We start from the raw sequence: 15,420 nt of genomic DNA on the forward strand, positions 1-15,420 counted from the left end.
CAGCTGAGCTGAGTCTTTCTTGTGACCATATAATCCATCACATAGCATGTGCAATAAACACTACCACACGTTGGTACACCCAATAAAACTGTGATTTAGGGGACTGTTTTAGGGACACTTCTTTGGATCTGATTACCAAGGAAAGAAGTTGAATATCTGGCTGTTTTGCCCATCTTCAGGCGGATTATAACATTTCATGCATCATGGAAAAGATCTACTGTGGAAGATTGTTATTTGCATCTGGGGACAGAGTGAGAGATTTTACATCCTACATCATACAGATTCAACCCTACCTAATGATAACTCTTTCAATATTTAATCATTTTAATATTGTTCCTCTAATTTGCACCTCTTGATACATGATTAAATAAAACCTGCTCTCTTTTTGTTCGCTCTGTGCATTTTAATGTAGCTCAAAATGAAGCTGGATGATGGGTTAGGCATAAATTCAAAAGAGCTCCGATTTTATTCAAGAGTTTCAACATTTCTCCCCTGTGTTTGGTCATTTAACGTGATGGACTATTTAACTGGCAAGCAATAATGTTAGAAGCCTCAAAGATCCTGCACTACTGGTGGGTCAATTAAAGGGGACATATCATGCAAAATCCACTTTTTTAGCCCTTAAATGCATTTTGTTGTTTATTTGGAGTGTTTATAAGTACAGAAAAGATGAAATTATCCTCTTCAGGTGCTTCGTTCATATCTTTATATTCTGTTTTGGTCATATTTTTCAACCTGTTCAGATTTTTCTGTTTTCTATGACGTTTTTTGAACTATAACGTCACCGTTTGCAGCGGAACTGCCAAATAAGGACATTGACTACCGGTCCAACACTTCGAGCAATCCGCCATTATTATTTCTCACTCCGATTTTTTTATTCCGAGCTCAATGATGCAGAAGTTACGAGAGAGCAAGACAAAATGTTCGGTTGTTGGATGTACGTTAGTGACCTGAAGCACTTCAAGGATTCCCACTTCAACAACCTCCGCCAGTATAAAGAAGGGTTTGCCGATCGACTTCGTCTGAATAAGAGGGAAATTCCTTCTATCTTTGGAGACGACGAACAGAGCATTTCGATAAGCTGTAAATATCGTTAATAAAAATAAAGTACTTTACTTTCTTAAAACACATGGTGGTCATGGTTTAGCAGTACCTTTGTCTTTCTTTGGTTTTGTTTTGAAGTAACGTTACACATCTGCAGTATTATTGTTCTTGAGTTTCATCAATGGTCATTTAGCTGCGTTGTTTTCTGATGCTTTTATAAACGTATCATATTATCAATACAGATTTTTAGTCGTAAGATTAGACCGTAGTCATTTATCTTGTCAGTGTGCTTGTTTTAACAAGAGAAATAGTCGACTTTCACTAATAACACAAAACAGTTAACTCACATACCAATACATCCATATGAAGAGGTTGTTCTGCAGGTTCGTTGTCGTCTTTATCAACTCGCTCGCTCTGGCTCGAAAATGTAAGGCTTGATGGACAAGCCTTCTGTTGTTGACATTTTATTAACATGTGAATAACAATGTTCTTTGAAGGTATCGTATATAATCGTATATCTCTAATCAAACTACAATAATGGCCGAACGTGGGGAGTTGAACTGACCGTGAACTCATCGACCTGGAGAGCGGGCGGGGTATGACGCATCTCCTTTTTATTAAAGGGGCCGCTTTGAAACGGGTCGCTCAAAGACGCACATCAGAAAAGGGGTAGAAAATGGGCTTGTGGAGCTATAATAATGAGGAATTCAGACCCAAGCATTGCAGTTATGTTTTATATAGACCACAACGGTATGATTTATATGTAAAAATTAATGATTTAAAAGCATGATATGTACCCTTTAATGCCTTTCTTTCATTAAAACCAGGTGATAGCTTTCCACATGCCATGTCTGTTCTCTGAATGTGAGCCACTTGCTAAAAACATACTTTGTGCATCTATATTATAAAGCAGTTTTTAGGAGAATAGGGGAAGATTTGTGCGAAATAGCAATTTATCAACGGCTTGTTGCTAATAAACTTCAAAGTCCTACAAGCCATTCACTGCCTCTGCATATCATCAATTGTATGACTGTGTAAAATGTCGCACTCTTATCAAAAACGCCCCAAAATGTCAGAGCGCGTTCTTCTGATCCAGATCCAGACTAGAGACAGCTCAAGAATGCCATGACAAAGTAGGGCAGGTTTTGGCATCATCTTTTGGTCTATCAGCGGCTGTCAGGCATGCCTATAACCCGTTCCTACTCTCTTAATGAAGCATTGCCTGTGGGAGCATGGCAAGGCTTTGGTCACAGTTTCGAGACGGCAGAATGTGCCTCAACAATCAGACAATCGATTCAGAACGTGGGTGTGCATAAGTGATAAAGAGTCTATTGAAATACAACCTACTTTAAGTAATGTCAGACTCCACTGAAAAAAAGATAAACTATGGAAGTCATTGGTTCCCCTTAACTGTTTGGTTACAAATATTCTTCAAAATGTTTGTACAGATCTCATACAAAACAGACAAAACAGATCTCATTCCCTATTGACTACCATAGTATGTATTTTTTCCTACTATATGGTAGTCAATAGGGGAATGAGATCTGTTTGATTAAAACATTCTTCCAAATATCTTCTTTTGTGTTCAGCAGAACAAATAAACACATAGAGGTTTGGAACAACATGAGGGTGAGTAAATACTGACAGAATTTTCATTTTTGGGTGAACTAACCCTTTAATAATGCAAGAACAATCTGGAAATAAATTAAAGGCATACAATACAGTTTAATGATGGCTATAACAAAGAATTGTATTATCATTTATGCATGTAGTAATTTTAGTTCACCGAAAAATGAAATAAAAATTCTGTCATCATTTACTCACCCTCAAGTCGTTCTAAACCTGGATGACTTTCGTTCTTCAGTGGAAAATAAAAAGAGATATTTTGATGAATGGATGACCAGATAAATTTGGTTCATATAGACATTGAATTGTTTAGTCCAAACTGTTTAGTTACCAACATCCAAATATCTCATTATGTTCCACAAAAGAAAGTCATATATATTTGGTAGGTCCCACTAAATAATTTATAAGGTTTGCATAATGATTGTTACTTGCTATGTTGTGGTTTTGTACTGATTGCAAAATATTAATGCCAAAATGAATCAGTGAAATTTGAGTAAACACATAATTCTGAATCAGATGAAGCGTACAGAAACTTCCTAGGTTGTCATCTAGTAATTACACAGTAATTACAACATTGGCGTAAATGCAGCAAAAGTCTGATTTATACAGGGCAAATCTAGCCCAAAAAAGGCTGCTTAACCAAAGCAATCACAAAAACCATATCACTGATTAACTCTTATTCATGGAGTTGGGACTTTTTTCAGATCTGAAGAGCGCAATAAAATGTAACCACATACAACGTTAGCAATGAGCACAATCTCTGTACATCCTAAAAGGCAGGGCTAAGTTACAGATTGTGTGAATTTAAACCTGGAAACATATTTTACGAAATGTGTCAACAAACATTAATTTAAGACAGGCTTTCACATTTTGATATACTGTAAAAAAAGATTGTTTCCAATGTTTTCTGCAGTAATGCTCACAATTTTGAGACCGCTAATCATGATCAAAGCCACATTCTTGTATAAAAGCAATTAGCCAAATGTGGCCGAGAATAATACATTCTCAAAAGGCTTCACAAGATGCTACTTCAAATTTGAAAGGAATCCTTTTCATTTCTCCATTTTTTATTTATTAAAAAAAAAAATCAACATTAAAAAATAAATCCCATCACTGTAAATTTTTTTTTTAATATTCATTATTTTAATAATTCAGAATGTGTATAGTGGTTTAGCTTTATCTTTTTCTGTAAATCTACCTTACAGAAGATAGTTTGCATGACTCAACTGTTTTCACAATCTCCCTCCTCTTGAAGAAAATTGTGCAGGGCTTAGAAGAGAGGAAAGCAGATGGCTTAACTCTCTTCAGTTCCCCGTACCCCCATTTACCTATGCTATTCCCATAATAACATGTTCTGCAATATAATGAAAATCCAGTTCTAAAGGGTTGATATATTTGCATTTCCTGATGAGCAATCACATATGGGAGAGTGAGTAATTCAAAAACCAAAATATTATTTTCATGAGAAGTATGCACTTTCTACAGCACCTGTGTCTCCTAATGGATTTTTTTAAAGAATAATTGTTGTTTTCAAACCCGTTTCCCCAAACACAAACATATAATTGTAATTGTGAATTTATTAAAAGCTTTAACAGAACTCCTGCTGAAAAAATTTGCATAAATCAGCATGAATTCCATGTTGATGCTGGTGGTATATGTAACGAATACACAATAATAATATAGATAAAATGTATTTAAGGGGGGCCGGAAGGCCAATTTAGCTCAAAAGGAATGATTAATTGATTTACAATGAATCTTAACCGAATCACTATGGAACAGAGCAAATGACTCTTTAGAGTTCATTTGAACGGGCCGTAATTATAACCCTTGCAACGGATATAAATATCCAATCTGTGAAACACTAGGCTACGTATTAGCAAGGTAACTTTAGATCGAACAGTTCAAGACATTAAATGTGGAAACACAGCACAAGGCAATTATCTTTTCAAATATATGAACAAGACTTTATTAGCTATTCTAAACACATAAAACTAATATCTAACGTACGCACACACACATTCATACTAGTCGCGGAAAGGGAAAGAGAGAGAAGGATTGAGTTTTCAGGGTGAGATAAGACATGACCTGAACAAACCATCAACCATTAATTTAAACCTTCGTTTTTTACACAGGTTATTCAATTTACATTAAAGCACCAGTTCAGTTAGAGTCTGGGGTTGCTTTGGGAAATTCCCTTTTTGCCAGCGTTTCCGTTGCTGGGCTGTCTTCTGGGATGGAAGTCTCTGAGCTGCCAGTCACGTGGGTGTTGGCAGGCGAATGAAAGTCTTTGAAGTTGGAAGCGCGTTGCAGGAGAGATGTTTAAAACGAAAATTTGCAGCAAGCTTAACTTTGAAACGAGACTTTTACGAAAAAGAAAACAAAGTAAAGAAATGAAAGTAAGACGAGTTACATGGCTTGAATGAGCTGTTTTAACCCTGATCTGATTTGGGTTTTTTGTCTGCTGGTCTAAGGCCCCGTCCACACTACTGCGTTTTCGTTTAAAAACGGAGAATTAAAACGAATACGATCTCCGTCCACAACAGCGTTTTATCTGCGTATTAGAATTGATCTCCGTCCACATTAAAACGACTGAAAACGCAGATCACGTGACCATTCACCAACACTGGGCATGCGCGCGCTGGTGTAAACAGTGGTTGGCGAATGAGGGAAGGACACGTCATGACTGATAACACCCAATCATAGAGCCGAGCCTGAGCCTCTGCGTCATCGTTTGTAAACTCCTCTGTTTTGTCTCGTCCACACTAAAACGCCCTCCGGAGATTCAAAACGCAAAACGCAGCTGCAGCGTTTCTAAACTTCTCCGTTTTAGGTCTTCGTTTTTCCCGTTTTAGTGTGGACGGGAGGTGCAAACGTAGCAAAAGGTCTCCGTTTTTAAACGAAAACGCAGTAGTGTGGACGGGGCCTAATTTGGTTACTCTGGTCTGTCCGATGTCGTCGTGGCTTCTTGATGATTTTTAGACGACCACACCAATGATGTTTAGAGAAACGCGCGAACACGCTCTCTTGGTGTTTTCAGAGAGAAGCTCGAACTGAACACTCTCTCGCTGTTTCTAGAGAGAGGCGCGAACTTAACAACTGAACTATTTTGTTCCTTTCTTCGGGTCTTTAACTTAAAAATTGGTCCGACCTCCCAGAGGAATTTTGACCAATGAGACAATGGCATAATTTTAGGAGGTGGATCTATTCCCTACTTATCATTATCTGTGATCTGATTGGTTCCCAGCACTAGCAGAGAAACAAGAGACCACAGTTTAAACATTGTAGATTATTATAATCATACAAAACATTTTACACAGATTTCAATCAAGCCATCTTTCGAATTAAGAGCATACAATCTTTCTGATAGTAAGCACGGTACTCTTTCATTCACACATCACAATTACATGATTTATATGTGATCTAAGCATAATAAACAAACACATGAATTGTAGGAACAATAGCAAACATAGAATTGAAGGTAGTTGGATGGTGTTTGATTATAAGTCCATCAGGAATTGTTCTGGGGAGTCTGAGGTCAGGCAAAGTTCTGCTGATATCTGTGTTATAAAAAGAGATCTGCGTAATATCTCTCTCCAGCATCAAAGGACCTTTGTGGTCAGGTCTCTTATTTCACCATTTCTGAGCAGATTTGTCTTGGTAAAATATTAACCGGTTCTTCCTGTTTAGGCTTATCTCTTGGGCCTGCGGGCCATAAAAGTCTTCTCTGAGGGGGGGGTTTGGCCATCCCGTCCACACGAAGACGCGTTTCGCTGTATACATACATTTTTATACGTATTGGCGTTTCATCCACACGGATCCGGCGTTTTGGGAGAGTGAAACTGCTATTTTTTGAAACCGGGTCCCAAGGTGGATAAATCTGAAAACGACACCCTTGCGTTTTCGTGTGTACGGCCAATCGGTATATTTTGTGAAACGATGATGTCAAACGACACCCCACGTGTCGACTACTGCCGAACTGCTTGAATAATAATATAATCAACGTGATCTCATGAGAATACGTATGTATTTATACGTAAAGTGTCGTTCTATCATACGTATATATAATTACGTTTTATATGCGCAGAAACGTATAATACTGACGTATTTACAGTACTAAAACGTAAAATATTTACGTATTGACAGCACAAAAACGTAATTTATTTACGTATGAACAAATCCACCGACGTACACATTGTACGTATCACAATTTATGCATATTAATATCGTAGCAGCATTATGTTTTGACTCTGTTGCATTCCACTGTCTTATTAATGAAGTTTTCAGTCGCATTTATTGATATAATACTCATAAATATGAACATTTTGCTCGTTTCGCCTGCATGTTGTTAAACAATACACTATAAAACCTTAAAAATACAGTCTTTAACGTTAGCTACTCGTTCAACCATTTTGTAATAGTTTATTTACCTTGAGACACATAAAGCGTTTTCTCCTATAAAACACAACAAAAAATCACAAAAGACATCAATTTGATTAGTTTGATGTAATCCAAATCTTTAGAATCCATAGTTGTTTGTAAGAAACAACTCCTAATTCAGCCTCTTATCCAGTCGTGATCTCTCCATTCTCAGCAGCGACCGCACATGTCAAACCCCGCGCTGATGAATTCAAATTCAAAAATTGCGCCCTTGAGAAGCGATACGTCATGTTTTACGGCAGTGATATCAAACGTTCATTGGCTCTTCCCTGCTTCGTCACAGTTTGCGCCATGAAGGACTGTGCCGGTTGGTTAGTTTAGTTCATTTGAATTTTGAAATGGAGAAGCGCGAACCGAAGCCGGATTAACATTTTCATTATTTAATTTCTGCTCTGTACTTTATACAAAACTATTACAATACTGCCAGAGACAGAGAGAAGACTGCGACTGCAACGCTTCATCATGTGAACGGCTTTTGGTATCGGTTTTGACATTTTTGCAATAAATAAATTATTGTGATTATACTTGTCTGTTAGTTATGTTTTTCTTAATAATTGTAGTTTTTTACGTAGTTTTAAGGAATTGTTATGGGTAACGTTAGGTTTAGGGGTAGGATTGGTGGCTCAAAATATATTTTAATGTTATATTGTTAATAAAACTACCCTTTCCCAACACCTGTCCGTTACGTTTTATCCTTTTTTATATTAAGTATAAAATGGGTATGTTTAGGTTTGGGATTAGGGTTACGGGATCTTACATTTATGTATAAAATGATAAAAAGGGAAATTATACAGATATCTTTATGATATAGAATATACGTAAATAGTTTACGTTTTGTAGCTGTAAAAACGTAATAATGTTACGTTTAAATGTTGCAGATACGTCTATATTATACGTTTCAGCACCTATCCAAACGTACTGAAAAGTACGTTTTCTATCTTTGCAAAAACGTAAAATACCTACGTATTAACAATGAGACCAGGCTGATATAATATAATATAATGTGGCAGAAACTTCTGAGCCTCTTGTATTCTTTTATTTATTATTTACTTGAATGTGTTGTTATTTTTTAAGGCCTATACTTTCTGCTTCTGTTGGGGAAAGCTCTGGCTTCGTGTGGACGTGGCCTCCATGTCTGGAGTGCTGGATCGCATTTGAATGAATCCCATGAGAGATGAATTTGATTCATTCGTGTTTGGTTCGCCTCAACGTCGTTACATATTGCTGGCGAGGACAAGTCAAGCAGTTCAAGAAAATCTGAGCTTGTCCACCATCACTCCTGCTTCCCATGCTGGAGACCAGCAAACCCACAACCAGGATCCCATGCTCATCCAAGCATGCAAAACATACCTTTTGGTGACCATTAATGCTTGAGTTTTCAGCAAGGACTTCTTTTGTTGTTGCTGATATTTCTTTTAAATTTAGATATATTTAGGTATTTAAAATTTTGTGGTTTGTTTTTTCCTCAACTACAGAACGCTACACAAGGCTTTGAGTGGAAAAATACTTACAATATTGAAAACTTTTTTCTTTCTATCACAAATATTTTTTCTTTATAGCAGCTTTTTGCAACCACATAATTGTTGTTTTTTTTCTTTCAGGAAGAATGCATTTAAGATCCAACACGACATGAGCTCTATCATCTGTGACAGGCTTGTGCAATGCAAGGATGTAGAGGAAAAATGCAAGAGTTGAGTACATTCTGCCGTAAGTATTCATTTAACAATGTGAATTCCATTTAAGAGGATTCAGCTGTGCTCTCAGAAATCCAGTTCATTGAATGAATATACCCTGGATTTCAAACTGACCCTGCCCATTTGCATTCTTGCCCATCAAACTCTCAATCTGAGACTTCTCTAGTGTGGAGGTGCCATTGGCATTTGACTAGTGTGAATTCGCTTTGCAACCTTGAGCAAAGCTAGAACTGAATTCATGTTGTGACAAAGATCGACTAGTTAAACTCTCACAGGAAAGAATCAAGATGAGGTCAACTATCCATAAAGCATTTTCGTTCACACCAAGCAAACTCCACTCAAATGAATTATGTTGGAAAACCCAATTAGTCACATGGGTTTAAAGGGATAGTTCACCCAAAATTTAGGTGTATATGACATTCTTCTCTCAGACGAATACAATCAGAGTTATATTTAAACATGTCCTGGCTCTTCCAAGCTTTATAATGGTGATGAATTGTTGTTTTTGTTGTGTTAAGTCCATTAAAGTGCATCTATTGATTATAAAAATGATCCACACGGCTCTGGGGGGCTAGTTAAGGCCATCTGGAGTGAAGTGATGCATTTGTGTATGAAAAATATCCATATTTAACAGGTTACAAAGTATAATTCTAGCCTCCTGCCAAAAGATCATACGAAGTCTTACTTACACTTAAAGTGCAACATACCCAACATATGATGTCGGAAGTAGCGTAGTGCGTCATGGCGTAGTGTAAATGTTATTATTATTATTATTAAATATAATGTGGAGGAGTTCATTTATGATAGCTGGATGCCCTTTTATGGACTTCAAAACAGCAATTCAAATTCATTATAAAGCTTGGACATTTTTTATACGTACCTCTGATTGTATTCGTCTGAAAGAAGAATGCCATACACCTATAGGATGACTTGTGGGTGAGTAAATCATGGGCTCCACAAACACAATAATATAACTTGACGCAACATGACGCGATGTTGAAAAAAAAAAAGACGTTTTTTACGCGCAGTCCAAGAAACGCTCACTTTATCTACTAAATTAGTGCCCTTATGTTGTTTTAAAACATTTTAAATCCTGCATTAACTTTTTATACGATATTTTTGTACAAGGTGATCTATTAATTTAGATTTTTTTTTACCTGCAATATGCTCTTTAAATGTTCGCTATGTCCAAATTTGGTGAAAACATAGCTAGTTAGGTTCTCATCAGTTCCCACTGCTTTTAGTGTAGAGTGGTTAAAATATTAACACTTTCTTTTGAAGAATGATGCTATACCCAGAAGACAGTGTTTGCTTGAACTCTATAATACAAGGTCTGCCTGCATCATGACTCAGTTAGACATTGATTGCTGTCATGTTTCCAAGGTTTTATTTAATTCTTACACAGGGCGTTCTGGAAGTATGAGAGAGAATTTAACAGACAACTTGCATTGCTAGGTCATACAACTATGGATCTGCATTGCTAAGTGCACAATGCACATTAGATAAAGAAGTTTGTTGTAAATGTGAATCTGACATTCCACCCCCACCAAAGCACAAAATTGAGTCTGATTTATTTCCAAGGTCACCAAGCATTTACTCTTGGCTCTGTATTCAAAGAGAAAAGCACGTCTAAGAAAAAGGTGCATTGCATACTGCTCATTATGAAAAGCACTGAAATCTTTCTGTGTAGGTGTGAAAGTACACTGCATTTCCCAGAGATGCTTCTCTTTGAACAGATTAAATAAGCAGTAAGACTGTAGAGGAGATTCTCATGGGAAATATATTTCTCTAATTATTTGTGGAAATGATGGAGGCTGTTTTTGCTCATGTTTTCGACACCTGGCTGCCACTGACTCATCTGTTCTTTTATTTTAATTTCAAATAATAAACAACAAATCAATGGAATGAAGGCTTATTGGGTTGTGGCGTGCCTCAATTAAAAATATATATTTATAATCAAAATAAATCTGTGCAAATGCACATTTAAAAGAGCATTTAAAAGAGGCATGCTGTGTGTTTACACCACTTGTTTGTTTGTTCATTTTTAATTTACATGTGTTCCTTGAATTTTAAAATAAATTAATAGCAGAAAGCAAAGTAGTTCTTGAAAAATGCGTGGGGAAGAGTTAAGACCAATTCACTACACTTCTCACACTCTGTTCCTACCTTACGAATGACAAGAGGAAATAAATGGTGTACTCTACTTTGGATGGTTTAATTAAGGGGACACAGGCTGACACATGCTCACAGATGCAATTTATAACCTGAGGAAAGTCCAACCTCTCAGTGTTGGCTCGGCCAATAAGGAGGGTGGAAGTCCCAGACGGGAGTTTGGGTTTATGGAGTTTGGTGTTAGCCGATGAAGAAACTATTAAAGATTCTTGTAATACTAATATGTTGTTGTTATCGACATATCATGTACACAGTCCTTTCGATCTTCAAAGTACCAGGTCATAGAGACCAAATATGCCAAACATATGATTCTGGTTAACCATAGTATGCAAAGTCTGAATCGTTAAACCCATTACGTTTAAGAAGACAGACCAAACAACATAAAGGGAAATCATGAGATGGAACATTGGATACAATTTATCACATGGTTATACCTATATATATATATATATATATAGAGAGAGAGAGAGTGTGTATAGGATTAAAAGGGTTAATTTCTTCTTCTCAGCAAGAATTAAGAAAGAGTCACTCTCTGGAAATTCCGTTGGGTCGTAAAATTCATCAGTCTTGTAACAGAACACAGAGTTCTGCCAGTGTTGACTTTGTTTGTGGAGGAAGTTTAAAAGAGAGTGTATGTGTGTGTGTGGTGTACACAACGTGTGTGTGGATGGTCCCTGGGGAAGATTCCTCTAGTCCCAGACACGTTGGCACCATTTTAGACTTAGATTGTCACGAGTTCTGATCTGCATTCGCGAGTCTAAAAGCTTTGGCGATTTCAGAAGGAATGTGCATTATTTGTGTTCAGATGAACCATAATTCTGATAGATACGTGCTGCCCAGATACCCCACAGAGAGCTGCAGAGAATATTGGAAACCTGCTAAATAAATAATCCACAGCAATAATGCAGCACCACCGATATACCATTCTTCTCTAGCCTGGGTTTCCCCATACTGCCTTGCCGTAGCGTGATTTTATTCACGCTGCTAGGTAGTCTGGATACCATGGACCAAACTTTTGCCTCATCTAGGGAACCAATCACAGAACGAGGAGGGAGCAGCAAGACGATGGAGACTACACACGTCACACGAAGACGTCGCATGCGACACACCGAAGCTGTTTGTTTATGCCTAGGGATCCAACATGGCAGCAGACGCGAAGTTACCTTTCAATGCAGCATTACGGCCGTTTCACACTGCAAGCGTGAGCGGCACTTGAGCAGCGCTGGAAGCGTTTGTACAGTGTCAGAGGAGCAGCTCCAAAGCTTAACAAAGTTCTTAATTCTTAACAAAGACAACTATACATTTGTTTTTATATGTTGGTAATTTATAACATTGATAGTCTTGAAAGTTTGTAATGGGGAGGTGTACAACTTTCGCATAAAAATGTTAAACAACAAAACAACCCAGATAATATTTTCTGCCTAGTTTACTTTAGTTATATATATATATATATATATATATATATATATATACAACTTTCAACCAAACTGAATAATTAAAAACTAGTTTTTACCTGGTAGCCTGTATTCACATATAGCGCCTAAAAACGTGTAGAAAACGTTCGCATTCTCCTTTTTCCAAAACGCTAGGGCGGTTCCTCTCCGGTTGGTTCTTGTCACCTGACCTACTGTGCACTTATGGTGCGCTTGCGGCATTCTGAAAAGTTGAGATGTTTTTATCTCGATGCGCCATGCGTGGCGTTTTTATCTCGACGCCACGCGTCGCTTCCATTTAGACCGCGCATACCGCGCACCTACATTTGAAATTACGAACTTGAGCGCGCAAAAGATGCAAAATCTTCTATTTTTTATTTATTTCTTTTATTTGGCTACTCAAGTTCTTGTTAAAACTCACTAGACATGCTTATTCTGTGTATTTTGGACACGTGTTGTGTGAAATCATATTCATTTTTGTCCATTAAAAGTGTGTTTTCACTTTAATTTAGCGTGAGCAGTGCAGCAAAAACAGATTTGACGCCAAAACTCCACTTCACTGCTGCTCACGCGCTGCTCCTGCTTCCGGTGTGAATCATTGATTAACATGTACGCCGGAAAAATATGCGCCAAAACGGCCGTTAGATACGCGCCATCGTGTACACATAATTCTTGGACCAATCGTCTTCTTCCTCGTCTAATTTCTTTCGCTCTACATTTGGTATTAAAACGATAGGCTATGACCTACGTACAGGCGCATTTGATAGACATTACTAACACCCAATAAATGGCTCTGGGCATTCTGGGCAAATACAAGAAAATTAACACGTGGTTCCCAGACCCAAGTCTCAATGAGACTTGGGTCTGACGTTAGCCAGGCTAATTCTTTTCCCTACCTGGTAATAAAAGCTAGTTTAAAACATTTGCAGTTTGATTTTTGTAATGCAGTCTCATTTGTCAAGAATCGTATGCGATTAATTGTAGCTAGTATTTTATTTAATCTATTAACTACAGCAGATTACTGATTCAATTCTTCAGTGTGATGATGTAATTAACGGTGAATACTTGTTTAAGAACTAAAACTCAAATTACATTTATCAGACGCTTTTATCCAAAGCAACTTGCGTTGCATTTCAAGGTACACAATTACATTCCCTGGGAATCGAACCCATGACCTTGGCATTGCATGCGCCAACGCTCTTTATATGTTTATATGTTTGTATGTATATCTTTATATGTTCATTTATATGTTATTTTTTTAGTCATGCTCAGGCTTTTTGTTTTTGTTTTTTGAATTTTCACTTTGCCGTCACAGGAATTTCCAATCTTTAGAGAGTAAAATCTTTAGAGTGGAATTGATTTTGTGATTTTTTTTAATGACTTCAGAAATGCCAAGCTAGCAGTGTTTGCTATCTAAACCTCTAGTCCATTTTATTTTATTTTATTCTGGTTCACAAAAGCTTGACTAGGCTAAATTTAAAATGTTAAAGCTTTTGATAAGCAAACTTGAGAAATTCATTTTCAGTCCTGCCTGGTATTCTGTATCCAAGGTCTTCTCTCTTTAAAAATGTTTTGTGGACTTGCAATGAATGTTTTTTCGAGGGCCAATTTAAATACTAGATCTACTTTCAGCGAAACCATCAACAATCCCACTAATTTCTTTCTTGTTTTATAAAGGGAAATATAAGTCTTTCTAAAGTCTAAGACCGATGTCCTCAAAATGCATGTGCATATTGAGAGGCCAGGAAATCGATGACAAAAGACTTCCAGACCTTCAACAGCAGCTGTTAATAAGCAGTCTGAGAGTATTCAATCACTTCATTCCTCCATCATTTTGGAGGTAATAAAAAAAATCATGGACAAGTTCAATGTCTCCTTGAACTCAACTGATTTGAAACACAATAGGATATTATCAAGTTCTTGGTCTAAGATGTTACTTCAAAGATGAACTGAACTGAAGTTTGAGAAAAGGTGATTTAACAGATTTATTCTCATTGGTACAATTATTAAAAAGGCAAAAATTTGTTGAAAGAGATAAAATGGCAGGTTGAAAATGTTGTTTTTGTTACACGGGCGGTGCCATGTTGGATTTCAACATTCGGCTACGTCACTGGCATGGTAAGCTACTCCGTTGCCTACCCACACCAGCAGAGCAGCCATAGCTTGTAAATAGTCTGAGGCTAGCTGACATGGCTAAGGAAACAGAAACCAACAGGTCTAGAGGGGGTTTATACTGTATTGCCCCTGGCTGTAGTAATAATGAATTATATAGGATTAAGACAGCTGGGGTTATGATACATTTTCATACCTTTGACAAGAAAACCAGCCCTCAAGTCTTGGCTAGCTGCCTTAAAACTAGCGACAGACTATCTAGAGATATGTACTTTCGTCAATGAGTACATGAAGCGTCTGACAATGTCTGCATCAAATATGTTTTTATTTAGCCAAGTTACAAGTTGAACGCATAATGTTACTCGAATCCTTGATATTCGGCTGAGGGGAAAAGATCCCTGATGTAGTTCACTGTACAGGATGGGATCGGAATCCTATTCCTCCTTACCAAATGCCCCCTCGCCCAAAGAGTGAACTGCCACCTGGGTGTGCTCTTTGATACTAATCTCTCATTTGAAAGTCATGTGTCTATTATCTAGAACCGCATTTTTCCATCTTAAATATATCTATATGCTCTCCATATGCTCTCATTGACAAATGCGGAACAATTAGTTCATGCGCTCATGACATCAAGGCTAGGTTATTGTAATGCTCTACTGGGTGGTTGCCCTGCACGCTTAATAAACAAACTTCAGCTAGCCCAAAACGCAGCCGCTCGAGTTCTTACCAGAACCAGGAAGTATGACCATATTAGCCCGGTTCTGTCAACCCTGCATTGGCTGCCTATTAAACATCGTATAAATTTTAAAATATCGCTGATTACTTATAAAGCACTAAATGGTTTAGCTCCGCAGTACTTGAGCGAGGTCTTAACGCATTATCTATTGCGATCTCAAAACTGC

This window comes from Pimephales promelas, chromosome 3 (genome assembly GCF_988280905.1).
Source record: "Pimephales promelas chromosome 3, fPimPro1.hap1.1, whole genome shotgun sequence".
Taxonomy (NCBI): Eukaryota; Metazoa; Chordata; class Actinopteri; order Cypriniformes; family Leuciscidae; genus Pimephales; species Pimephales promelas.